The following is a 26555-nucleotide window of genomic DNA, read 5'->3' on the forward strand; positions in this document are numbered from 1 at the left end:
TACTTAACTGACTGAGCCATGCAGGTGCCCCACAAAATGTAATATTACTTTTAAAATGTATTGCAAAAGTACTTCATCCTATGATTTAAAATAAGCCAAAAATTAAATAAACTTTTGCCTGAATTTATTTACCATTTCTAATTATTTTGTAATTACATATATGTGAAATGACCATATTTATAGCATCTGTTTTTTAGGAATATATCCTTTAACAAACAACTTTAGGTTGCTAATGAAAAGTTGGAACACAGACTGGCACTTACTGATCAAGAAGAATATGGACAGACAAAGCTTAAGGAAAATATTTCTTTTTGAGAAAGCTTTTTCCAAAAGTCCTCAATAACAAGTTACTATTTAAGGAACTATGGGAATTCAAGACAAAAACTACCTAGTTAATAATAAGTTTTCACTATTGCAATTATGTTGTTCCTGGCTGCAATTATGTTGTTAAAATAATATATATATGTATAATTTCAGACACTGTATTTGAGTGGATATGAGATTTGTTTTTGATTTTTAAAGAATTAAAATTAATTTCATTTTATTTTCTCTCCTGAGATGCAATTACATAAAAGATTTATCTTTTTTTAAGCTTTATTTATTATTTATTTAATTAACTTATTTATTTTCAGAGAGAGAAGGAGAGACAGAGTGTGCCTGCAGGGGAGGGGCAGGTAGAGAGGGAGCGAATCCAAAGCAGAGCTTGATCTCATGAACCATGAGATCACGACTGGAGCCAAAATCAAGTGTAGGGTGCTTAATGGACTGAACCACCCAGGCACCCCAAAGATTCATCTATTAATCCCATTAAAAGAATAACTTCAGGGATAGTTTTTCAAAAATTTGCTTTATAGTTTTGTTATACATTTCTTGGAAGAAAATATGTAAGTTTATAAAAAAGGTACAGCTCAAGCTTTTATGAATGAAGGACAAAAAAACTTGATAATAATCATGTAAAATGTTATGAAGACATTTTCGTGCTTTTATTGTAGAAGTTGATAAGCTGATTATAAAATTTATTTGGAACTGCAAAGGACAGAGAACTAAAATATTTCAGTTTAAAAATCATATACTCCTTTTTAGTGTGGCTTATGTATTTCTTTATTTCCTATGCTGTTTTTCCCTCTTTTTTAAAAAAGAAATGTCATTTAAAATTAAGACAGAGAGTGGTAATTTGTTTCACAGGCTTTTAGCAGTGATAACCCTATATTAGGATCTAAAAGGATGTTTTGTAAGGCAGTAAACATGCAAAGTTTTGATGTACATTGGAGATAAAAAGGCCATTTAGGTGAACATTGGATGTGTTTATCCTAAAAAAAAAAAAATCTATTTCCTAGATGGGAGATTTAAAAAAAAAAAAAGTAAAGTGAAATCATTCACATTAAGTTCCAGATACTATTTATATATATACTTTTTTTTAAAGTATTTTCACATATTAGACTCTGGCTTTATATTTAAATAGAGGACATACAACTTTCTATAATTAAAAATAGCAATTATCTCAAATATCTCATGAACATTTCAGAATTTTGTTTCAAAATCTTAATTTTATAAAAAAGAACATGTCAAATGTATACCAATAATGAAACAATCCATTTGTTTCTAATGCAGCATAACAAAGACTTTTTTTCATAACATTTGAAGGATTTGTTTTAGTTGAATATGAGAATAATGTCTCACAATTTCTCCAATTACTTGGGGAAATAGAAGACACTGAATTATTAATTAGTGGTTAACCTAAATTTTTCTATTTTGGGTAAACTGTTTAAAAACAAATTGACATTATTTTATTTCTTTATTTGAAGACTCAGAAAAAAAGAGATTTAATAAATCAGTAATATGATTTTCAATGAAAGAAGCATTTCATATTTATTAGTAGTAAATCTTTAATATTTCTTGATAGAGATTGGAAGTTTTGAAGTCTCATGGCCTATTTGTGCCTGGTAGACACTAAGGACAATAAAATGTCTGTCATTAAATAGGAAAACAAATGCAAAACACTTTATAATTATACACTGAAGTTACTATTTAAAATTTTTAAATGTCACTCATTTTTCTCTTAAAAGATTTCTCCCCTTTTATTTTAAATGTAGAAAAGACAAGAGGAATTATTGGGAAGAATACTTTCTTAATTTTTTTTTATTTTGATTTTAAGTTCCTCTGAAAATTAAAGATTGTCACAAGTATGACAAAACATGTCAAACAATGGTAGTGATAATTACCATGTAAAATTTATTTAATATCAGATTCTCAAAAAGAGAGGAAAGGCTTTCATCCTGAAGTTCAAGGTACACTCCAAACTCATGAATGCTTTTGGTTTTTCTGTAGAGGGCAGCAAAATCTAAACAAAATAAATATTGAAGGATTAGTGACAGGAATCATTTAGCAGCTGGTTTGTACTATAAGCAAGGTGGTGGAATATACCTGAATTGCTGCAAAATTATCATCATGCTAATTAAAATTCTTTACGTTAGCAACAGGGGTTGCTTGTATTCCCCTTTATCTAATCTCTTCTTTTATATACACAACTACTGAAGCTGAACAAAACCAGTGAGATAAAATTAACACACAAATTGTTTTTCCTCCCTTTGGGCAGGAAACATCCTGTTTACAAGGAAAATGATATTATACATAAATATTTATGAAAAACAACAAAGAGTCAAACAGAATCATTGAGTTTGTGTGGAAACTAGCAAAAATAACATGTAGAATGCTTGGTACCTTTATGAACGGTTCTACAGTGTTCTAAAATAAAACCTACTTGGAAAATAGAACAGTTTCTAACATTGGCTATCAATAATTAATTTTAGGTTGTGACAGGTGAGAGAAACTGAAGACTTAATTAACTAATATTGTAAATTAATTCAAATTTCCTGTCCATCATATGTATAATGCTCATTTTAGTATATTGTCAAAAGGTGAACTCTCCATTTTCTTCACCCTCACAAAAGTTTTCTAAGGAAGGAATTAAGAAAGCAAATGGATGCATTATCTTCATTAGGATTCTAGGGGGAAAATTGAATCTGATCAGAGGTATAGTAGGAATGAGTTAAAGTAAAGGGCAACATTTTTCATTTAATGAGACATCTACATTAACCTATAAAATTATATGATTTTCAAGAGTGCGAATTCATTATCTTCCAGAATTGAATCGCAGTCTTTGTAAAAAACTTACATAAGAAGCTCCTGGATTGAATCCTTATCTAAAACCTCTAGACTTTGTCCGAGGCATAATCAAATAAATAATATGTGTACTAATATCTGACATTGATCACAAAATTTCTTAAGAATGTAATAAAATATGTAGATGGTAAACAATTTGCGACAAATGGAAGGTAGATATATTTTTAAGATGTTAAAAATGTTTAATGGCAAAAACTCAAATAACATCAAATAAAAAGTTAAAATTTCATTTATTTTTTCTTCTTTTTGAAAGCTTAGTAAATATCTTAGTTTCCTCCTTCTAAATTTCCAACACAAATTCATTTCCTTTGTATTTGATGTTACTTATTCAAAATCTTTTCCCACTAGGACAATATAAAGAGGAATGTTATTTAGTACCCAGTGTATGATTAAATCCCAAATTCTTATTTTCTAACATTATAAGAAAATGAAAGATTGAGAAGTGGACACTATAAGTTGAGAAAAAGGACTGACTTATGTTGATTCATCTACTATGTATGACATTTTTTAGATACAGTTTCAATTCTCATTCCATTGGTTCATCATATCAGTATGATTTATTAATATTATTAACACTCTTTTTCTTAATATGACAGAACAAACTGTGGGTAACACAGAGACCACACGAAGAAAGGTGTTCTTTATTTGTAAAGTATTGCGCATCATTTTTGTAAAAAATTATATTTCAAGGGAACCTCCTATCATTATAGGAAGTAGAATTTTCCCAGATTATACTGATATGCTTTACAGTGCAGGAGTAAGTGTAATGGACCTAAAAGAAGACTATCTAGTATATTTTAAAAAGGACCGAACATGGAAACAGAACTTTTTTAAATTGTGAAAAGTGAATGGACTGTGATATATTTTTTTTTATTTCTAAAGTTATATTTATTTTATATAATTATAAATCTACTTTTTAGGGTCTGTTGATTTATTTAAGTCAACAATTTATAAACCATATTTGTCTTGTAATCTATTATCTCAGCAATCAGAAACTGCTTGCTAATAGTAACAATGCTTCACTGAACTCCTGTCAAAATGGAAAGAATAAGGTCACTGCAGAAACTTTTTCATAAAGCCAAATTCCAGATGTCCTTCACTCTCAGACTCTCCATCCAGTCTCTGGAGATGAGGCCATATAGATAAATTGTGATGGAATTGTTGTAAGAAAGCCCTCTTTGTGACTATCTAATGTCACTGTCCTAACTTAGGAGTAAAATAGATTTGTATACTGAGTGATACATGCTTTGATTTGAAATTATATCCTTTCTACGTGCTTCATCTTAAAAATACTCTTAAAGGGCCAAAGCATAAGAGACTCTTAAAAACTGAGAACAAACTGAAGGTCGATGGGGTGTGGGAGGGAGGGGAGGGTGGGTGATGGGTATTGAGGAGGGCACCTTTTGGGATGAGCACTGGGTGTTGTATGGAAACCAATTTGACAATAAATTTGATATTAAAAAAAACAAAAACAAAGAGTTACAGTCTATTTCAAGTTGTACCCTATTTTTGAGGTGAATGCTAATGATATGTATGTACGTACACATATATCTGGGAAAATAAACTTCTTTGCAAAAAAAATACTCGTCAGCTAATGACATGGAAAAATACATGTATGTGAGTGTGTGTGTGTGTGTGCATTTGAGTGTTTGCTTTTTACAACCCTTACTTAGTCAAATACATAATTCATAGGCTATGGTGGTTTCCATTTGACTTGGAATCATATGTAACTCAATAATGGAACTTAGGACAAAATCTTGATCAAGTTCTCCTGATAACATGCTTCTCCCACTCACAGAATAATATTTGTTAAAATAATACCCATTCCTGGATGGATACTATTTGTTTTCAATTTTTTTTAATTTATGTAATAAACAGTCATAACTGACTTCCAGACTGATGTCATTTCTGCTACAAAGCAACTAAGAACCAATTATTTAGTAAGTCATAAAATTGTTGCTATTCTCCAAAGTCTCAAGAAAGGTTTAAGTAATTTTTGAGACTCACATTTGGATAAACCATTTAGAATATATAATACTTATTTATGAAAATGATATCAAAGCTCCTTTTTAAAAGTTTTGTTTTAAATTTTAATTCTAGTATCGCTAATATTCAGTGTTATATTAGTTTCTTGTGTACAATATAGAGATTCAACAATTCCATACAGTACCCAGTGCTCATCATGACAAGTGCACTCCTTAATCCCCATCACCTATTTCAACCATCTCCTGCCCCACCCTTCTGATAACCATGAGTTTGTTCTCAATAGTTAAGAGTGTGTTTCTTGGCCTGTCTCTCTCTTCACACACACGCGCGCACACACACACACACACACACACACACACACTCTTGGTTTGCTCATTTGTTTTGTTTCTTAAATTCCACATATTAGCGAAATAATATGGTATTTGTCTTTCTCTCACTGACCTATTTTACTTAACATAATATTCTCTAGTTCTTTGCTCCTTGAAAATGGCAAGATTTCATTCTTTTTATGGCTTACTAATATTTGATTGTATATATACCACTTCTTTGTCCATTCATCTATTGATTGACATTTGGGCTACTTCCATTACTTGGCTATTGTAAAGAATACTGCTATAAACATCGGGTGCATGTATCCCTTTGAATTAGTGTTTTTGAATTTTGGGGTAAATACCAGTAGCATGATTACTGGATCCTATTTTTAAATTTTTGAGGAACCTCCGTACTATTTTCCTCAGTGGCTTCACCAGGTTGCATTCCCACCAACAGTGCAGGAAGTTTCCTTTTTCTACGCATCCTTGCCCATACCTGTTGTTTCTTGTGTTTTTGGTTTTAGCCATTCTGACAGGTGTGGTGTAAGGTGATATCTCATGGTAGTTTTGATTTGCATTTCCCTGATAATAAGTGATGTTGAGCATCTTTTCATATATTGGTTGGCCACCTCTATTATCTTCTTTGGAAAAATGTTCATTTCTTCTGCCCATCTTTCCCCAGATTGGATTATTTGTTTTTGGGTGTTTATATACACAGGTTCTTTATATATATTGGATAATAGCCTTTTATTGGATATGTCATTTGCAAATATATTCTTCTGTTCAGGAGACTGTCTTTTAGCTTGATTTATTGTTTCCTTTTCTGTGCAAAAGCCTTTTATTTGGATGTAGTCCCAATAGTTTATTTTTGCTTTTGTTTTCCCTGCCCCAGGAGACATACCTAGAAAAATGTTGCCATAGCTGTGTCAGAGACCTTACTGCCTATGCTCTCTTCTAGGACTTTCATGGTTTTAGGCCTCCATTTAGGTCTTCAGTCTATTTTGAATTTATTTTTGTGTATGGGGTAGGAAAGTGGTCTAGTTTCATTCTTTTGCATGTAGCTGACCAGTTCCCCAACACCATTTGTTGAAGAGACTCTCTTTTTCCCATTGGATATTCTTTCCTGCTGTGTTGAAGATTAATTGACTTTCATTGTGAGTTTATTTCTGGGCTCTCTATTCTGTTCCACTGATCTATGTGTCAGTTTTTGTGCCAGTGCCACACTGTTTTTATTACTACAGCTTTGTAATATAACTGAAGTCTGGAATTGTGATACCTCTAGCTTTGCTTTTCTTTTTCAAGAATGCTTTGGAAATTTGGGGTCTTTTGTGGTTCCATATAAATTTGAGAATTTAAGGGTGCCTGACTGGCTCAGTTGTTAAGCGGCCAACTCTTGATTTCAGTTTGGGTCATGATCTCACAGTTTGTGAGTTTGAGCCCCATGTTGGACTCTGCACTGACAGCACGTAGCCTGCTTGGCCTTCTCCCTCTCCCTCTCTCTCTGCCTCTACCCTGCTTGTGCGCGCGCTCTCTCTCTCTCTCTCTCAAAAATAAATAAATAAACATTAAAAATAAATAAATTTGAGAATTTTGTGTTCAACAGCACTTTTCACAGAACTATCTCAAAGCACCTTTGTGATGGTCAAGTATTCTGTATCATTTTCTATGGCGTGCTAGATTGCCAAATAGGCTGTAATCTTTTATCTATTGTACCTATAGTTTATAGATATGAAAATTGGCTGGTTGAATATAAGAATGCAATATATCAAGTAATCATAGAATAGTTATTAAAATCTCTTTATGCATGCTGTAGTCCCTTATCCATGATTTACCTTTCCATGGTTTCAATTACTTGTGCTCAACTATAGTCAAAAAGCAGATGATCCGCCCTCTGGCATATCATCAGAAGGTTGATAGTAGCCTCATTGTGTCATGATGCCTATGTCATTCACCTCATTTCATTTAATCTGATAGGCATTTTCTCTCATTTCATTACAAGAAGGATGAGTAGAGTACAATGGTTTGAGAGAGGAATCACATTCATATAACTTTTATTAGAGTATATTTTATAACTGTTCTATTGTATTATTAGTTATTATTGTAATCTTTTACTGTTATTAACTTACAAGTTAAACTTTATCATAGGTGTGTCACACATAGGAAAAAAACATGGTATATGTAAGTTGCAGTACTATCTGCAGTTTCATGCACCCAGTAGGAATCTTAGAAAATAGTTCTCACAGATAAGGGGGAGCTACTGTAAATTGCTCACATTGGATGGAATTTTAAAATGTATTTCAGCTACTTCTTTTAACAGGTTAGAAAATTGAAAGCCTTTTAGAGACAGTAGATTACTAAGGATGACATACCCATTTAGTTCAAGAAGCAGGACCATATCTTAAGTCTCCTTTATCCCAGACCAGCATTCTTGTTACTCGAGGGCAGCATAACACCACATCTGCTCACTGCTCAGGTATTTAAGGGATAACAAGAAGCTAAATAAAATGTCATTATACAGCATCTGCACTCAAAGTTCTGATCTGTCACTCATCAAAGTGATACTCTGTCCAACCTCTCTGATCCTCATTCTGTTATCTGTTACAAAAAAAGAGCTGGTTTAGCTAAGATAGAAAAGAGAATGTAGAATTCTCAAAAAATTAAAAATATAACTACCATATGATCCAGCAATCCTGCTTTTGAGTTATATCCTCACGAAATATAAACAGGAATATTGAAGAGATATCTGTACCTCCAGTTTAATGAAACTATTGCTATTGGTGTTGAATGAATGGATGATTATATATATATATATATATATATATATACACATACATATATACATATATAATTATTTAACCATATTATTTAGTAATATTCAATCAGTAATAAGAATAGAAGGAAATATTGCCATTTGTAACAACACAAGTAGGCCTTTAGGGCATTATGCTGTAAGAAAAAGAAAAATACTGTATGATAACATTTATACGTGGAATGTAAAAGAGCAAAACTTTTAGAAACACAGAGTAGATTGGTGGTTACCAGGGGCTAGAGGTGGGTAGGAAAAATGAGATTTTGGTCAAAGAGTACAAATTTCCAGTTAGAAGATGGATAAATTCTGAGGGTCTATTGTACAGCATTGAGATTATAGTTAACAATACTATATTGCATACTTTAAAGTTGCTTATCTTAAATGTTCCTACTTCAAAAATAAATGCTAATTATTTAATGTGATAAAGGTGTTAGCTTTACCACCATACTAATGTGGTAATCATATTGCAGTTTATGTGTATCAAACCAAAATATTGTACACTTTGAACTTACACAGTGTTATAGGTCAATTTTATCTCAATTTAAAAAAAAAAAGCAATGACACGTAACTGATAATACATGTAAACCTTTCAGTACAGTGCCTTTCATTTGGTAAATATGCCAGGAGCACTTATTATTGTTACTTAGTGTTATTACTATTTTTAGTTTGACTTACATAATTTTCTAGAGTTATTACCCTCTTCAAGTAAAAAAATTTAACACTAGTACTTTATTTTTTAACTAAACCTAGAAAAGTTCATTTATTTTCACATATACATTCTCTTCACTATGGGTGTATATGATTCCATATATTTACATAAATATCTATGTATTTACATAAAATAAGCCCACAGCAAAACTTTAGGGTTAAATGTATTGTCAGTTTTTTTTTCTCTTTTTTAACACTAAGCTAAACCCATCAGTTTCTCTCCCATAAAATTCTTGGAATCATTAGTTCACATATCTCCATTATATGTGCTGCCCTTTGATCTGTCACTTTCATAGATGACTGTCTCTCAGGGACCCCCTATGTATAGTACTGGTTTGAAAAGAGAAACTTCTATGAGAGGCCCTTTAGTGATCATGGGTCAGCTTCAAAGGTTGGCAAGTCAGATAAATTTCACTTATTCTATTTTCAGATCTTCTTCCATTATTTGAATAATGTACTCTTCTTTATTTTGTGGTCCTTAGAGATCTGTGAAACTCCATGTGAATTAGGTGGTGTCAAAATTACCAAATCTGTCAAGAATTCAAATTCTTTGCAATTCAATATTAAATTTTACTTGTCATTTAAAAAATACTGAAGACAGTTTTCCCCAAATGGGGGTGGAAATGTCAAAAACTTCTCAGCTCTAACATTTTTAATACTAGATTAATGAGTGTCAATCAGCAATCTTATATCAGGTCATCCTTCCTCCATGAAATGCCATTTAGAAAGAAACATATTCTGCTATACTCTGTGATTGCCTTTGTAAACACTTGCATCTTAGTAAGGGTCTACTCTTTGAGTAGAGGACCAGAAATGTATGTGCTGTCGGACAACTTTCTAGCAGCAATGGGGAAAAAATGTAAGCTGAGAAGAGAAGCAGGTGATCATTTATGTAAGAATGCAAGCTGGTATTTTAGGAAACTCCGAATAGCATCATTCTAAAAATTTTCTGTAATGAAGATCTAAAAGTATGACAGGAAATTCAAACTTCTAATCTTAGATTCAGAAGTTCCACTCCTGTCTTTCAACTGCTCCTACCCCTATTCTCCAAAAGACATTTTTTTCCCCACATGGTCAAAAATAGACCAACTCTCAATTCCAGCTGTATCAACTTTTACCCCTTAATTTGTGAGGTCCATCTGCTAAAAAGTTTTTAAAAATAATAACATTACAGTTTTATTTTCTCATCCCAGCTGTGATTCATGGATTCTTACAACATTTCATGTACTTTCCCAAGCATATCTCTTTCTGTCCTCAGTAGTCCTTGTCTACATGTTTCCTTTTAGATTCAGGTTCTGCAATCCAATGCTCCGCAAACTGTATTTGGCAGGCCAGAAGATGTCTATGAGCTCTTGCCACTTATGATGATAAGATGGGGACAGCAATCAAAAGCATTTAGAAACCTTTTTGGCAATTTGGCAGACTAATGTTATGTCAATTAAATGGAATAGTGATACAAAATTGGGTGTTTTGCATTTTGTATGTTTGGGTTTTTCATTTAACTTTTTTTAGGAATTCACTTTTTATTGTATTTTATATAAATAATGGTTTATAGATTAGATATAGATATTTGTTCAAAATGAGTAGCTTTATTCACCATAGGTAGTTTGGACACTGTTCTGGTTCATCTGACTCTCAAGTAAGGACATTGGATGTTTTTGTTTATTTTGTTTTGTTTTATTTTTACTTCAGAGAAAATGGAGGCCTGCATGTCAAAACTACAAGGAAGTATATCAGTAAGGTAGGTCGATTCACACTTTTTCCTGGAGTTGAGAGCCTTGAGCCAATTGTGTAAATGAAATTTCTGGCCTCGCCGTTCTGATTAGAGAAAAAGCTGGCTCAGATTATATGCCCCAGAGCCAGAGGAAAGAAGGCAGAGCAAAGGAGGTTGAGAGAAGCCACATTTGCTTATAATGTATAGAGTGGAGGCAGATCAGGACAACTGCCCTAGAACTTCTTGAATTGATGCATAATTCTAGGCTTTTCTTTTTAAATCCCTAGCCCTTCAGTACATGAAGATGAGTACCGTGTCCATGTACCCAGCCTAAAAACAAGAAATTTTGTAGTCGCCCTTTATTTCTCCTTCCTCTTCCCAGTTGCAAAAGGGTCTCTTCCTGGTCCACTCCACTTTTCAATACTTTTTTTTCTTTTTCTCTGCCCTTTGTCTCCAATTTCAGTCCAGACTCTCACCATTTCTCACTTAGAGCACTGCCATATGCTCATTACTACTACCCTGTGCATTTTCTGAACAAAACATCAGCATACAAATGTCTCTGCCCTGATTGTCTCACATTACGGAGCTTACTAAAATCACGGGTTTCTGCTTGTTAAAAGACCAGTCCAGATGATTATATCAAAGGTTGTAAAAGTCAGAACAAGACACCCTGCATATTTCTGGAAGCTTTTAGATGGAGCTTAGTGTCAACATGACATCAAGCCATCTACTCTAATAATGTGACATCAGTGACAGCTTTAAATCTCATACTAAATAATAGGTTGCGAAGTATCAAGTGGTTTATGAACCTTTATTTTGAATTGCTGAGGAAAGCAGAATTCAGTGACAGTTTCAGCGCCGTAATTGTTCTTGGGGAGTAGTTTGCCTATAGAAAGGGATTTAATCATTCTCTAGTTAAAAATGGTATAAATGAATTGCAAGGAAGTCCTAGGATTCCTCATTATAGTGTAAATTTGGAAGCTCCTATGTGCAATTATTATTTTGCTTAATGACTCTTAATAATAGATTACTCTGTCTTATTTTAAATTGCCACCTGCAGAATATCCACACAATAAGAGTTACAAAGTCCTTTTGAAGAAAGACAAACTATTTCCGTATCTACTAACCTATAATCATCAAGGATCAAAGACTAAAATGACAATGTGGGTGGAGAGGTAGGATGGGAATTCGACTCAGGATATGTAAACCAATGGTTCTTTCTAGCTAGAGAATATCCTTTGCTTCCTCTAAGAGTATGCGCTATGGTGGATTACATTCTGGAAAATCTGAAACCATTATTTATGTAGTGTTTATTGGTTTTAAACCAGAAGCCCTGGCATATTTTCCAACAATAAGAATAGATATTTTTATTCTAGATGCTTTTAAAAAATAGTCTAGAACCTGACTTTTATAATAAGGTAAAATATTTTAAAATTTCTAAATTTTATTTCCTTCTGCTGTTTACGTTAAGGGTTTAGACAGAATTTCTGAGATTTATTGACTAATTTCACGTATCCTGTTGGGACACCTGGGTGACTCTGTTGGTTAAGCGTCCGACTTTGGCTCAGATCAGGATCTCATGGCTCGTGAGTTTGAGCCCTGCATCGGGCTCTGTGCTGACTCAGAGCCTGGAGCCTGCTTCGGATTCTGTGTCTCCCTCTCTCTCTGCCCCTCCCCAGCTTGTGCTCTCTCTCTCTCTCTCTCTCTCAAAAATAAATAAACACTAAAAAAATAATTTCACTTATACTGTCAAGCCAGAATAGTGGCCTAGGTTAAAATAGAAAGACCTTCTTCTGGGCCTGATATTTTAATTAATATATTATCCTGTAGTTATGAATTAAAGTATATACCATATCTTAATTTTAAGTATGGAAAATACTTTACTATCTAGATTAAAGGATGTCTTTAAAAGTTTTTTTTTGTTTCAAATTTTTATTTAAATTCTACTTAGTTAACATATAGTGTAATATTAGTTTTAGGAGTAGAATTTAGTGATTCATCACTTACGTATAATACCTGTATTGATCACAATAAGCGCCCTCCTTAATATCCATCACCCATTTAAACCATCCCCCTCCCACCTTCCCCCAGTAACCCTGAGTTTGTTCTCTATAGTTAAGACTATTTTATGGTTTGCCTCTCTTTTTTTCTCCTACCTTCATCTGTTTTGTTTCTTAAATTCCACATATGCGTAAAATCATATGGTATTTGTGTTTCTCTGACTGACATATTTCACTTACATAATACACTCTAACTCCATCCACGTAGTTGCAAATGGCAAGATTTCATTCTTTTTGATAGCTGAATAATTTTCTATTTATATACATATACGACAACTTCTTCATCTGTTAATCAGTCAGTACATATTTGGGCTCTTTCCATAATTTGGCTATTGTTGATTATGCTGCTATCAACATAGGGGTGCATGTATCCCTTCAAATCGGTAATTTTGTATCCTTTGAGTAACTACCTAGTAATACAATTGCTGGATTGTAGGGTAGTTCTATTTTTGTTTGAGGAACCTCCATCCTGTTTTCCAGAGTGGCTGCACCAGCTTGCATTCCCACCAACAACGCGAAAGAGATCCTCTTTCTTTGCATCCTAGCCAACATCTGTTGTTGCCTGAGTTGTTAATATTAGCCATTCTGACAGGTGTAAGGTGGTATCTTATTGTGGTTTTGATTTGTATTTCCCTGATGATGACTGATGTTGAGCATCTTTCATGTGTCTGTTAGCCATCTGAATGTCTTCTTTGGAGAAGTATCTATTCTTGTCTTCTTCCCATTTCTCCACTGGGTTATTTGTTTTTTGGTAATGAGTCTTAAACAGTGTATTTCAGTATAGTGTGTAGAGTTTCATGATGAAAGGCAGAAAATTGCTAATAAAACTTTGACATATATACCTTAAAAAGTCACTTTACCTGGTAATAAATATTTGTTGAGTATTACATGGTGACATTATCACATTTTCTTTACATCCATCAACATATTTAATCTTCACAATAACATGAATAATAGTGCTATTTTGTTCTTTACTTTGTAGGTAAAGACATTGATATAGGAAAAGACTAAATTATTTCCCAAGGTCTTACAAATAGAAAAAGTCAGTACTGAAATGGGACAGTTTATCTGGGTTTTTATGTTCTGATACGCTTGCTCTAATGAGTACAATTACTACCCTACTTTGTAAATATTTACACATTGAAAAAAACACTGTTATTTAATATGGCTTCATTCATTCAAACCTGCTTACTAAGAGCAAAGAATGCCTTTACATGATCTAATTTAAAAAGGTAGGTAAGCCAGACAAGTTATCTGTTCTTACGAAGTTTGCTGACATATCAAATGTCAATCCAATTGCAGATTCAGGTAATTAAATTCTTTTAGGAAATCAATGCACTGGAAGGATTTGGGAAATCATAATGACTTTTGTCGTGGTCCCAAAATATGTGGGAGCATTTTGGAAGAATTACCTCTTAAGGCTAAGTGGCTTGGGAAAGTAAGCATTGTGATAATTAAGCAAAGATATGAAAAGTATACTGGATTTAAATAGCAAATCTCTAACATAATTTCAGAGGTCTTGACACTCTTGCCTTGTGGAGACAAGGTTAAGCACTTGTAGACTTTGAACACAAACTTTGTGGCAGTTTTCTCTCCATTTCCTCTCATTTGGCTTGGGAATTATTGGTAAACTGTGTAGTCTCATCTTATTTAACTTTGTCATGAGATTTCATCTTGTGAGGGACTTACTTGGAAGCCCATGGTTGATATGACAATTACTTTAAGCTGAAGACATTTGAGATTCAACAGATTTAAAAGAGAAGCCTTCTTGGATCTTCCCTCATCCGACTAAAAGCAACAACTTCTGGGAAATGAGGCTGTTATAAATTCCCTCTTTAGAGCAGGCCTTCTCCCAGAAAGCAGATGGAGAGTAAACCAACCATAAATCCTCTCTCAGGGGACTTTTTTGGCCATGAAGAAGGAAAGACCACTCTCACCTACATAAAGGGGCATCACAAACTGTTTTCTCCTGTTTGTTCTTCTGAAAATTCTTTGGTCTTTCCTAAGGAGACCCATTTGGTTTTCTCATAGAAACCTTTTCTATCCTCTCCTTTTCTCCTAGTGGTTTAGGTATATAAATCTCTGACTTTAACCATTTAGTGAGCTAGCTACTTCTATTGTTAGCTTTCATATGCATACAAATAAACCTTCTTTCCCTGTAAATTTGAGCTTTGTAAATTTAATTCATAAGCCCCAACACCAAACCTCAGATGGTAGAGGAAAATTTCCCTCCCTGACAAGTCTTTTACAGCCAACCCAGTGTAGATCAGGTTTCAGAAATAAATATATCCATATATGTACGGTTTCACATGCTTCAGCAATTTGGTGTCTATGAGCTCTGCTCAAGATGCTAATTTTTCCTAGGTCTAGCCTCTACACTTAGTATTTTATTGGCTTGGGTAAAGCCTGAGCATTAGTACATATTTTTTTCAGAGTTTCTCAGTTAAAACTAATATTCAGTTAGATTGGAAAATGAACATCCTAAAGAAAACAACCTGAAGTTTTATTTGTTCTGGAAGCTTCTTTCTTAATAAATTAAACTTGGGGTTGCAGAGGTCTTGTAATGTACAGTTGTAAGTCACCTGGGCTGAATGATATCGGTAACAGAAGAAAGATAATAATCTGTCTGGCACTTTATCAAGTGTTAATGTTATTAACATGCTTAAATTACAGTCATTGTCCTTAAGGAGTTTACAGTATACTTGGAAACAGTAGTTTTACATATAACGAAGTCTAAATGTGTGAGAAAGGCTATGATAGGGATGTATCCAAATTACTAGAGTAATAAATGAGATCATTACTCTGTCAGGATGGATGAGGTGCATATAGGAAGAGACACTTTGAACACTTATCCAGGACTTGAAAAGGTAGAAACTTGACAGGCGGTAATGAAGAGAAGACAGTAAAAGTTTTAGGAAGTAAGGATAGCATGTATAAAAAAGAGACATAAATAAGCGTATTTTAAATGACCATGGATTTAGTGTGGACGATGCGTAAAGTGGAATATGGAATATTGACAGCAGATCAAGTTGACAAGGCTGGCTTGAGCTAGATTGCGGGATTTGGATGCTACTGCAGCAGTTAAACCAGAATGAGGCAACAATATCTTTCTCCTAGAAAATCAGCTTAGAAAATACATTTTTAAGTTTCTATGCTTTTTAATATTTATTTGATATGTCAACAATATAAATAAAACCCCATACATTTAATCTTCTTGAATGTGAAATATGTTGAATTTACATATATTAGATGTTTAATAAAGCAACCTCTTGGGAACTTGTGGATCACATTTATTTCAAGCCTTCCAGCAAACTTTATGTTACACAGATTATGTAAAACATTGTAAAATTGAGTATCAATAAATTTTTAGTTTAATAAATAGGAATTATCAAAGATGAAAAAATTACAATTCTGGCATTTCATGGGTCTGTTAGTAAATATTCTAATATTTATCATATTAATTCAATTGAATGATACTTATTTACTTTTAAACTTGCTGACTTAATAGGTGTGGCTAAAGATTAAAAATAAATAAGAAAATTTGAAAGTGGAAATAAAAGATGCTTTTTCTTATTGTGCATCTAGAAGCAAGTGTTCAGCATTTTTAAGACAAGATTTACTAAATTGTGTTAAATTTCAATAGAGCCAAGCCTGGGAATGGTCTTTCAACACATAGAATACAGTTTCTATATAGATATCTACCATATACATAAATAGCTATGTCTATATAATAATTAGTTCAGTGTACTTAAAAATAACTATATTCAAAAACCTAATTATTTGAAAGTATCAAATAATTTCAGCTTGAAAAGAAAATTATTAGTCATCTTGCCTTTTCCAGCTGTTAAGTTTGAAGTGGTATATACTTCAGGGTGGTAAAATTAAATTGATAAAGTGAAAGCAATAAAGGTAAAATGATGGGGTGGGAAGGGTACTGTGTACTGTAATGGAAGCATCTCATACAAAAGAGGAAATGATTATTCCTACGAAAAAAACTTATATGTATGCAGTCTAAGTCTTAGCAATTGATAGTAAAGAAAAGTAACTTCAAAATGGTTCTATACATATGCACTCATACATACATCTGTACGCAAATGTCAGCCTCATCCAGGCACCTTGTCACATTTCTTCAATCACATTAACATACTGAAAGATATATTTTATACAAATCCATGTGGAACCACTTTAGTCATTTTCCCCAGATCATGAAATTCCAATATGGCCAATATTCAAAAGAGGAAAGGAAGGGAAGGAGGGAAAGAAGAAATGAGAGAGATAAATTAGTTTTTTTTCCTGCTAAATTCATCGAACCTTATGTGATTTTTCAAACCAAAGATAGTTTTATGTAATAATCTTATAATGTATAAAAAGTTTAAGGCACTTTTGGAAAGGGCTTTTTATCTAGGATTATCATTATTTAAGATGTATGAGTACATGTGATGACTATGGAACTGAATAGGATAATGGAAATAAGAGTAAGATTGTTCAGTGTTAGAAAATTTTAGAAAATGAGAGTAAGATTTTAGGATATAATGTGAACAGTATATTCTACATTACCAACCAGACAACATTAAGGAGAAGAGATATGATTTTAGTAAAAAGAACACATGCGCGCACACACACATACACACACAGGCACACTCAGTTAAATTACAGAATGATACCATGTACTAGGATCAAAGAATTTCTTGAAAAGTGAACACATGATTCTAACTATATAAGATGACTATTATATCTAGCCTAAGTCCTAGCTGTTGAGAGGAAAGGAAGGCAAGAGAAGTTAAATAAAGCAGAACTTTATTTAATTCTCAAAACTTCTCTAATTCAGTTAAATAAAAGATGGCAATGCGTTCCATTGGAAAGAAAGAAAGACAAGAAGATCCATTACCACCGTATTTAATGATGTCAGTCATTAGCATATGTGTGATCTAATATTCAGTCAGATATTTAAAGAAGGGCAGATTGTGGGAACAACATAAAGGTTAAAAAAAATGAGTTCAGTGTTTGCCTGTTAGCAAATAGCTTTACCTGGCATCGAATGTAGACATAATAGGCTAAAAACAGCAAACTCAGAAAAAAAAGTACATTTAGAGACATGGTAAAAGTGTCCAGAAAAAAAGACAGAAATGCAAGAAAGGTATTTGGAAAGCTTGGCTTGAAGATGGTGCTGAACATTATATCCATTAAACTGTATTATAGAACTGAATGGAGACTTGGTGAATGGACTAAAATAGTTCAAATGGGTTTTGAGAAATCGTCTATTCAAATCCCTTGCCTAAAGACAGATGTGTAAATGTGTAAACTATACAAGATGGGTGCTTTTTTGTTGTTCTCAAATAGTTGAAAACCCTATCCTCAAAACTTACTTCAGCATTTTGTCCTTTCTGGGTTATCTTTTCCTTCTCTCTATTCCAAAATCCTCCCAGCTGAGAGTTACAGCACAGTGTGAGATACAACCAAAGAGAAAAAAAATAATGAAATTTGGCACCATTTGTGATATATAGAATCTAGTATCCTGTGCTGACAATTGGGGCACTTTGCACAATTATTTTAATAAGAAAGAGATCTTAGAATATAAATTTGTCATTATCTCAGTCCTTACTGTTTACGTTAAAGGAGAAGAAACTGTCCCTAAATTTAATAATTTTCCTAATATTCTGAGTTCTTCTTTGTCCAGTCAATTATAAGTATAGTTGTCTAAATTTAGGCCCAAGTCCTTAACAGGTCTTGATTAATATAAACTGTGCTAGAAAATGTCTATTAACTTCAAGTGGATTTCTTTTCTACTCTATTCAAAAGGTTTACATTATTTTTAGGAAATGGAAAATAATCATGTCTTAAGTAAATAAAAAAGAAACATTATTTCTAGAAATTTTTAATACTGTGTTCTTTTTTCATTTGTCCCAAAGCATTGAAATGAGCCATGACCACATTGTTTGTCAATGCAGCTCTAAAGTTGACCTTACAAAACAAACAAGCAAACAAACAAAAAATAATTTTGCCTTTCTATGGGGTGCCTGGGTGGCTCAGTCGGTTAGGTGGCCGACTTCAGCTCAGCCCTGCATCAGGCTCTGTGCTGACAGCTCAGGATTCAATCCTAACCTGTTTAGGATTCTCTGTCTCCCTCTCTCTCTCTCTGTCCCTTCCCCTCTTGTGCTCTCTCTCTCTCTCAAAAATAAATAAATAAACATAAAAAAATAATTCTGCCTTTCTGTATTATGTATCATACACACACACAGTATACATAATGTATATGAATGAAATGTATGTGCACCAGTGCGAGCTGGGGAGGGGCAGAGAGAGAGCGAGACAATCCCAAGCAGGCTCCCCACTGTTAGCACAGAGCCCTAAGTCGGGGTCCATCTTACAAACCATGAGATCATCACTTGAGCCAAAATCAAGAGCTGGCTACTTAACCAACTGAACCACTCAGGAGCCCCGTATTTTCATTATTTTTATGTCTACTCAAATATTCTCTCTTCAAAGTCCTCCTCTGTTTAAAGTAGTATGTCTATTCATTTACCCAGCTTTGTTTCTTTTCATACTACTTACAACTACCTGAAATGATACTTAATTTGTTTTTACTCAGTATCCTCCTCAATTAAATGTAAGCTCAGTGAATAGAGAAACTTATTTCAAGATTTAGTGCCAACAAATTTGCAATGAGTAGTAAATAAGTCCTCAAGATCTAATGCACAGTTTGGTGACTATAGGTAACAATATTAAATTCTAATCATCAAGCTTATTAAGAGACTAGATCATAATTATTCCAACCACTAAAAATAAATGATAATTACATGACATGATAGATGTGCTAATCATTGCTACAATGGCATTCATATTACAACATATAAATGTATCAAATTAACATGTTGTACACCTTATACTTATACAATATTATATATCAAATATATTTCAATACAAAATAAGAGCCTCATACGCGGCAGATGCTTAATTAATGTTAGGTGTGGATCAAATATTGAATTAATTCAGGGATTACTTTTAAAAGAATACATTATCTGGGATATTGATTTGATTTCAGGGCATATTTACCTGGAATGCAAGAGACACATTTGCTATGTTATTATCAATCTATGCAAGCTTTATGCAATTATTTAATTTCTCTGCCATGACTTTTTCATATTTAACAGGAGGATTTAAGTGCATGATTATGTTTATAGTAAAATATCTTTTTTAAATGAAGGGGTTATACAAAACCCAGAAAGCTGAAAGCCTGAATTCTAATCACAGCTTTGCCACTTACTAAACTCAGTATTTCTAAGTGTAAAAAGAGGATTATTAGACCTACTTAACTGCACTATAAAAGCATGTATATACAATGCCTAATCACTGGATATTCTCCATATATGTTTTTTTTTTCTTTTAAGGTACTTTCCAGCTCCAATAATTAATAATTATATAATTCTAGCACTAACGTAAGCATGAGGAAACTGGGCATTATCAAATCACACCATTTTGGAAGCTTTAATCTCTTCTGCTGGGGGCTGGACAGTACTCAAGGCCACACAGGCTAGATTATAATCTCAAATAACAAAAATGCTGAACACAGATGTACTTCAGTGCAATACTCATCACACCTTCTTAAAATCAAACTTGCTAGTGATATACATCTCTGAAGACAACTAATCCAGAAGTCTGAGTCTGGCTTTTAACACGGATTAACTCAAAATGACTAGAAAAATGATAGCATTGGAATATATTGGCTGGTAACATGTGACTACTGAGCTGTCATTGACTTAGCAGTGAGGTGCAGTGACAGGTGTATTGGAGCTGTAAGCGGTATCAAATATATCCAGGACATTATGCAATAATAAAGCAGTAAAAAGGTCTTCTCTCTGAATGTAATATTCGCTTCTGCCTAAAATCAGAAAATATACACATGTGGATTTCAGCATACTGACAATGACATGACAGAAGCTGGTTAAGTCTGTGCTAAGGCAGCCCCTGGCATGACTCTAATTTTAGTCATATCTGACTGTAAGATACTGCTGATGAAACTCTCAACTTAGTTTGCATAGCCATCTAAATATTATCTCAAGGCAGCGTCTAAATAGATATTTAAGCCAATATTTACCAACATGAGCTTCCTTGTTCAGCTTCCCTGTTGACACCAACTTATACATGTTATAACATGGTTAAAATTAATTCTAAGTTCATGTGTGTTTGCTGCTAAAACAAAAACACATGCACACTCTTAGTTTAACAATACACTCCATATTGGAATTAGAGACAAAGTCGAAAAAAAAAGTTTCAAGAAACTAAATTTGGTGAAAGGTTTCAAATGAACAATGTGCAGGAGTGTATCATTCTTTTTCCTACACCACAAGAATGTCTTTTATCCTTTATATGTCAGTTCAATGAAGTGTTTTGTGTTTCCTTCCTATTCAATGTAAAGCTTCCCTCTGAGTTAATCAAGGATATAGTTGATAATATTGACAAGTATTTTTTTTTCTCTCTTCACTTCTGGGCACACGGTTACATGTTCCTGCTCCTTAATGTTAGATGTGGCCATATAAGTTGCTTTGGTAATGAAATGTGAGCACAAGTGATGTGTGCCACTTCTGGATTAAATCTGTGAGAGCCAGAGTATCATTCCTCATACACTTTTTTTCCTGCTCTTTTTACAATCTGTTTATAGTGACAGATTCACTTTCACATAATAAATGCTAGTATAAATAAAATCATACGGTGTGTACAATTTTGTCTAGATTCTTTCATTCTGCACATTTGATATCCATCAATTTTGTTGAATATCTCTATAGTAAATTTTATGTTGAATAGAATTACATGGTATAGATATAACACCATATATATCTCCTCATTCATCTGTTGATTGACATTGACATTGGATTGGTTCTGATTTTGTCTATTAAATAAGTCTTTTATGAACTTTCATGTACATGTCTTTACATGGACATATGCTTTCATTTGGATCTATTTTCCAAAGTGGCTGTACTACTTCACTTTGTAGGCAACGATGTATGAGAATTTCAATTCTTCCATATCCTCCTTAAAAATCATACTCGTTAGTGAATTTGCACTTCCCTAAATTTTAGTGATGTTGAACATATTCACAGGTGTTTGTCATCCGTGTATCTTTTCTTACGACGTTTCTGTCCAAAATTTTTTCCCCTAATTTTTATGTTAGCTGTTTGATATCTTATTATTTGAGTTCCCTAGACATTCTGGACACAGTCTGTTACAAGATGTGCAAATAATTATATTCTACCCTGTAACTCATCTTTTCTTTTTCATAAGTGTGATATTTCAAGAGCAGGATCTTTTTTTTAAATTTTGAAGATGTTCTATTTATCAATTTTTTTTAATGGATTGTGCTTTTGGTGATGTATCTAAGAAATTTTTGTTGCTAGGCCCAAGGTAACAAAGATTTCATTCTATTTTTTTCTCACTGTTTTGCATAGGGTTATGATCCTTTTGAGTGAACATCTGTTTACCGTCCAAGGTATGTATCATTTTTTTTCATACAGACATCCAATTGTTTCAGGAAAATTTATTGAAAAGACTATTCTTTCTCCAATGCCATGCCTTTGAACCTTTATTAAAAAATGAGTTGGCCCTTTCCCTTGGTCTCTTTCCCTTGGTGGTAGTGGCAACAGATTGTGCAGACCTGGCCAAGATTAAGGCTGGAGACCTTCTCAGAAAGAAGGAAGAACTGCTGAAACAGCTGGAAGACCTGAAAGTGGAGCTGTGGCAGGTATGCCTGGGTGGCTCAGTCAGTTAAGCGTTGGCTCAGGTCATGATCTTGTGGTCCATCAGTTCGATTCCCCACTTTGGCTTCCTGATGTCAGTACAGAGCCCTCCTCAGATCCTCTGTCTCCCTCTCCCTCTGCCCCTACACTGCTCTCTCTCTCTCTCTCTCTTTCTCCTAAAAATAAAATAAACATTAAAAAACAAGAAAGCAGAGTTGAGCTGCCCCAGCTGTGCGTCACCAAAGTGATGGGTGCCAGGGCTTCCAAGTTCTCCAAGACCTGAGTTGTTTGCAAATCCTTTGCCTGTGTTCTTACCATCATCAAGCAAACTCAGAAAGAGAAGCTCAGGAAATTCTACAAGGGTAAAAAGTACAAGCCTTTGGATATGTGGCCCAAGAAGACACATGCCATGGTCCACCAACTTAACAAGCACTAGGAGAACCTGAAGACCAAGAAGCAGAAGCAAGTATGCGGTCAAGACATGAGCATCGACGTCAATAAAGCACAAACTGAAAAGTAAAATAAAATAAAAAAATAAAAATGAGTTGCCCTTATATATGTCAATCTGTTTATTTTATATTCCATTTATCTGTTTAATCTATCTTTATGAGAATATCACATGGTCTTGATTACAGTAGCTTTATGATGTGTTTTGAAACAGTAATCCTGCAAATTTGGTCTTATTTTCAACCTTGTTTTGAGTAGCCTCAGCATTTCAAATTTTCATATAAATTTTATTTAAGAAAAATTTTAATATAAATTTTAGAATCAGTTGTCAATTTCTACAAAAAAATGCTATGATAATCCTTATTGGAATTGTATTAAATCTACAGATCAATGTGGGAAGAATTGACATCTCAAATATACTGAGTATTCCTACATATTATGCAATATTGTCTCTCCACTTATTCTTACGTATTATTTTGATATTTTTAATTTATTATTGAAGTTTAATTTGAGGACTTTTTATATATTTTCATTCTCTACTTTTAGAAAATAAGAAGTAAAATTGTAATAATTGTTTTAAAGTACTTTTCCTTTAATTCTAATCATGGTGTCACCTCTAGTATACTTTTACTTAACTGATTTTTTTTCCTTATTATGAAGAATATTTCCTTACCTATTTGCATGCCTATTAATTTTTTAATTATATTCCAGATACTGTAAATTTTATGTTATTTAAAATAATTTAGTGTTTATTTTTGAGAGAGAGAGAGAGAGAGGAAGGGAGAGAGAAAACATGAGCAGGGGAGAGGAAGAGAGAAAGGGAGAGAGAGAGAATCCTAAGCAGGCTCCATGCTGTCAGTGCAGAGCCTGACAAGGGGCTAGATCTCACGAACCATGAGATCATGACCCGAGCCAAAATCAAGAGTAGGATGCTTAACCAACTGATCCACCTAGATGCCCCAATAAATTTTAAATCATTGTATTTTCGTATTTCTATAAATGTTCTAGATCTTTGTTCTGGGATTCAGTTAAGTTACTTATACATAGCTTGTTCCTTTCAGGTCTTAATTTTATTATTGGTTAGGTAGCTGCAGAGCAGTTCCCAGGCAGCTAATTATTTACCATCAATGAAATAAGACTTTCTTGAGTTGTCTATGTATTGCCTCATGAATTATGAATTTTCCATCTTACTGGTGGGAACATATGCTATTCCTGGCCCTAGAGAGCACCAGACACTTTATGGTCTAATTCATTCGGATAGTTCTCTACCCAGTGCCAGGTAATTTTCTCATGTGTGTACCCTGATGAGTTTTCTGCTGACCATTTGAGGGGCATTCTGTAGCTCTCTGGGGTTTTCTTTGCATGAAGATTTCTTCTCTGTAGTACTTGTACTGGGAACTTTAACAGCTTACATCTCCTGGAACTTTTAGCTCCATCTCCTCAACTCTTGGAATCTGCCAGGCTCCTCTGTGCAGTTTGTGAGAAAACTCTCCCTCAAATGTAAAAATGATACTGTCATTCCCTTCACCTGAAATCTATTTTATATGGCTTGGCATAACTTATAGGAGTCCTCGTGATTAGATTCTTGCCTACTCCTTCAATCTTACACTGTTCCACTCTGACACATAGAGCAAAGAAACCTAAGCACTGCTCATAACAAAATCTCCTGAGTGAATTTTTATGCAATTTGTTATTTTTATATAGTTTTAGACTTACAGAAAAGTTGCAAGAAATATAGAGATTTCCTGTAACCCCTTCACCAAACTTTCCCTACTGTTAACATTTTATATTACCATAGTACAGTCATCACTACAAGCGAATTAACATTGTCACAATACTACTAAGATAAAATTTTATTCAAATTTTATCAGCCTTTCCACTAATGTCCTTTTTTTCCTGTTATAGATTCCCATCTTTCATTTACTTATTATTTATTCTTAGTTTTATTTAATTAATATTCTTTTCATAGTTGCCAGTTTACTTTTTTTTCATGACCTTGACACTTTGAAAAACACATGCTAGTTATTTGGAAAACCTTTCCTAATTTGATTTTGATTGATGGTTGTCTCATGTTTAAAATAAGATTGTGCTTTTTGGGAAAGAATACTACATAACTGATATTATGCTGTTTTTAGTGGCTTAGGTCAGAAACTACATGATGTCAAAATATTTTAAGACTGGTGATGTGAGTCTCAATCACTTGCTTAAGTTGGTATCTGCCAGGTTTATCCTTCTTAAGGTTACTACATTTAATACATATCTTGGGGTAGATACTTTGAGACTAAGCTAATATCCTGTTTCTCCTCAAACTTCCACTTACTAATTTTAACAACCCTTCCCAGCCTTGTCTTTAACAATTGCTGCTGTGGTGTTTGCTTAATGTTTGCTTCCTCTTTTTCTCTTTCGTTTCAAAATTTTAAATTGCTGCGGCGCCTGGTTGGCTCAGTCAGTTAAGCGTCTGACTTCAGCTCAGGTCATCATCGCACGGTTAGGGAATTGGAGTGGCGTCAGAGCCTGGACGCTGCTTCAGATTCTGTGTCTCCCTTTATCTCTGCGCCTCCTCTGCTTGCTCTCTCTCTTTCTCTTTCTCAATAAGAAATAAACATTTAAAAAGATTGAAATTTTAAAGTGGAATTCTTCTCAGAAAAGGTACTCTTCTTTCCCCCTGTTTATTTATTAATTAAATATTTATATTAGTATGAACTCATGGATATTGAATTGCATGGATTGTAATCCAACACTATCATTATTTTATTGTTCCAATTGTTTGGCCATTAGGTTCTACTTTAGGTGGATTCCTGTGTCTTTCTGTCAGGCGTCCATCCTCTTATGAGAACGTTCTTACTTCCTGGCACCCCAAGATGTTTTACGCCTATCTTGTATTTCTCTTGCTACAACCCTGGACTCAACCATTTATTTCAATATGGAACCTTAGTTTTTATTTTTGTTTGTGTTTTGTCTTTTAATGTAAAAGTGTCATTTAGAAGAAAAAAATGGTTTTAGCACTAGTTGTGTGTATGCATGGGTTAGTATACATACATATATTTCTTAGCTCTGTCCACCAACAAGGCTTGGTATTAATAATACCCCAATAACAATGAGCACAAATTAAATATCTGTATCTATATTTAATCTATCAATCAACTATCTATCTAATCTGTTGCCATGCATTTATACGGACACTTCAAATTCCATCATTTGAGCTTTTTCCTTTTCTTATTTACAACTTCCTTTTTAGACAGGTAATCAGCTCTTAGTATCTGTTATCTATATATTCACTTAATGCTAGTATATAAATAATTTCATAAATATTTATTCATTCCCTCGATATCTATTTTAATAATTCTATTATATCAATTACAGTATTTATTTATAGGTTCTTTACCTTTAAAAGTTTCTTAGGTTATATGTTGTCTTCCTATTCCCTTTAGTAGAGTTATATTATTGATTTGTAGTTCAGTTAGGTTAACTTTTTACTCTTGTATTCTGTTTTGGGTTTCTCAGCACATACTGGTAGGTTTTAATACTGGGTTGAGAGTCAGAGATACACAAAGGCTATCCTCAGAGAAATTTCATTGCCTCCTCTCCCTCTTACTTATTCCCATT

At 33.4% G+C, this 26555-nt stretch overlaps 1 long non-coding RNA gene across 6 annotated transcripts in view; it reads left to right on the forward strand.

Annotated features, from left to right (window-relative positions):
- The window catches only part of LOC106975272 (uncharacterized), a 1087042-nt gene extending 1063750 nt beyond the window's left edge, over positions 1–23292 (forward strand). For all 6 annotated transcript variants that reach the window (XR_008298440.1, XR_008298437.1, XR_008298436.1 and 3 more), the window contains 3 exons: positions 10692–10738; positions 22215–22255; positions 22401–23292. This is a non-coding gene — a long non-coding RNA (uncharacterized LOC106975272). The remainder of the gene's footprint in view (positions 1–10691; positions 10739–22214; positions 22256–22400) is intronic.
- The last annotated feature ends 3263 nt before the right edge of the window (positions 23293–26555 follow it).

The sequence above is a fragment of the Acinonyx jubatus genome, chromosome B2, assembly GCF_027475565.1.
Source record: "Acinonyx jubatus isolate Ajub_Pintada_27869175 chromosome B2, VMU_Ajub_asm_v1.0, whole genome shotgun sequence".
Classification (NCBI taxonomy): domain Eukaryota; kingdom Metazoa; phylum Chordata; class Mammalia; order Carnivora; family Felidae; genus Acinonyx; species Acinonyx jubatus.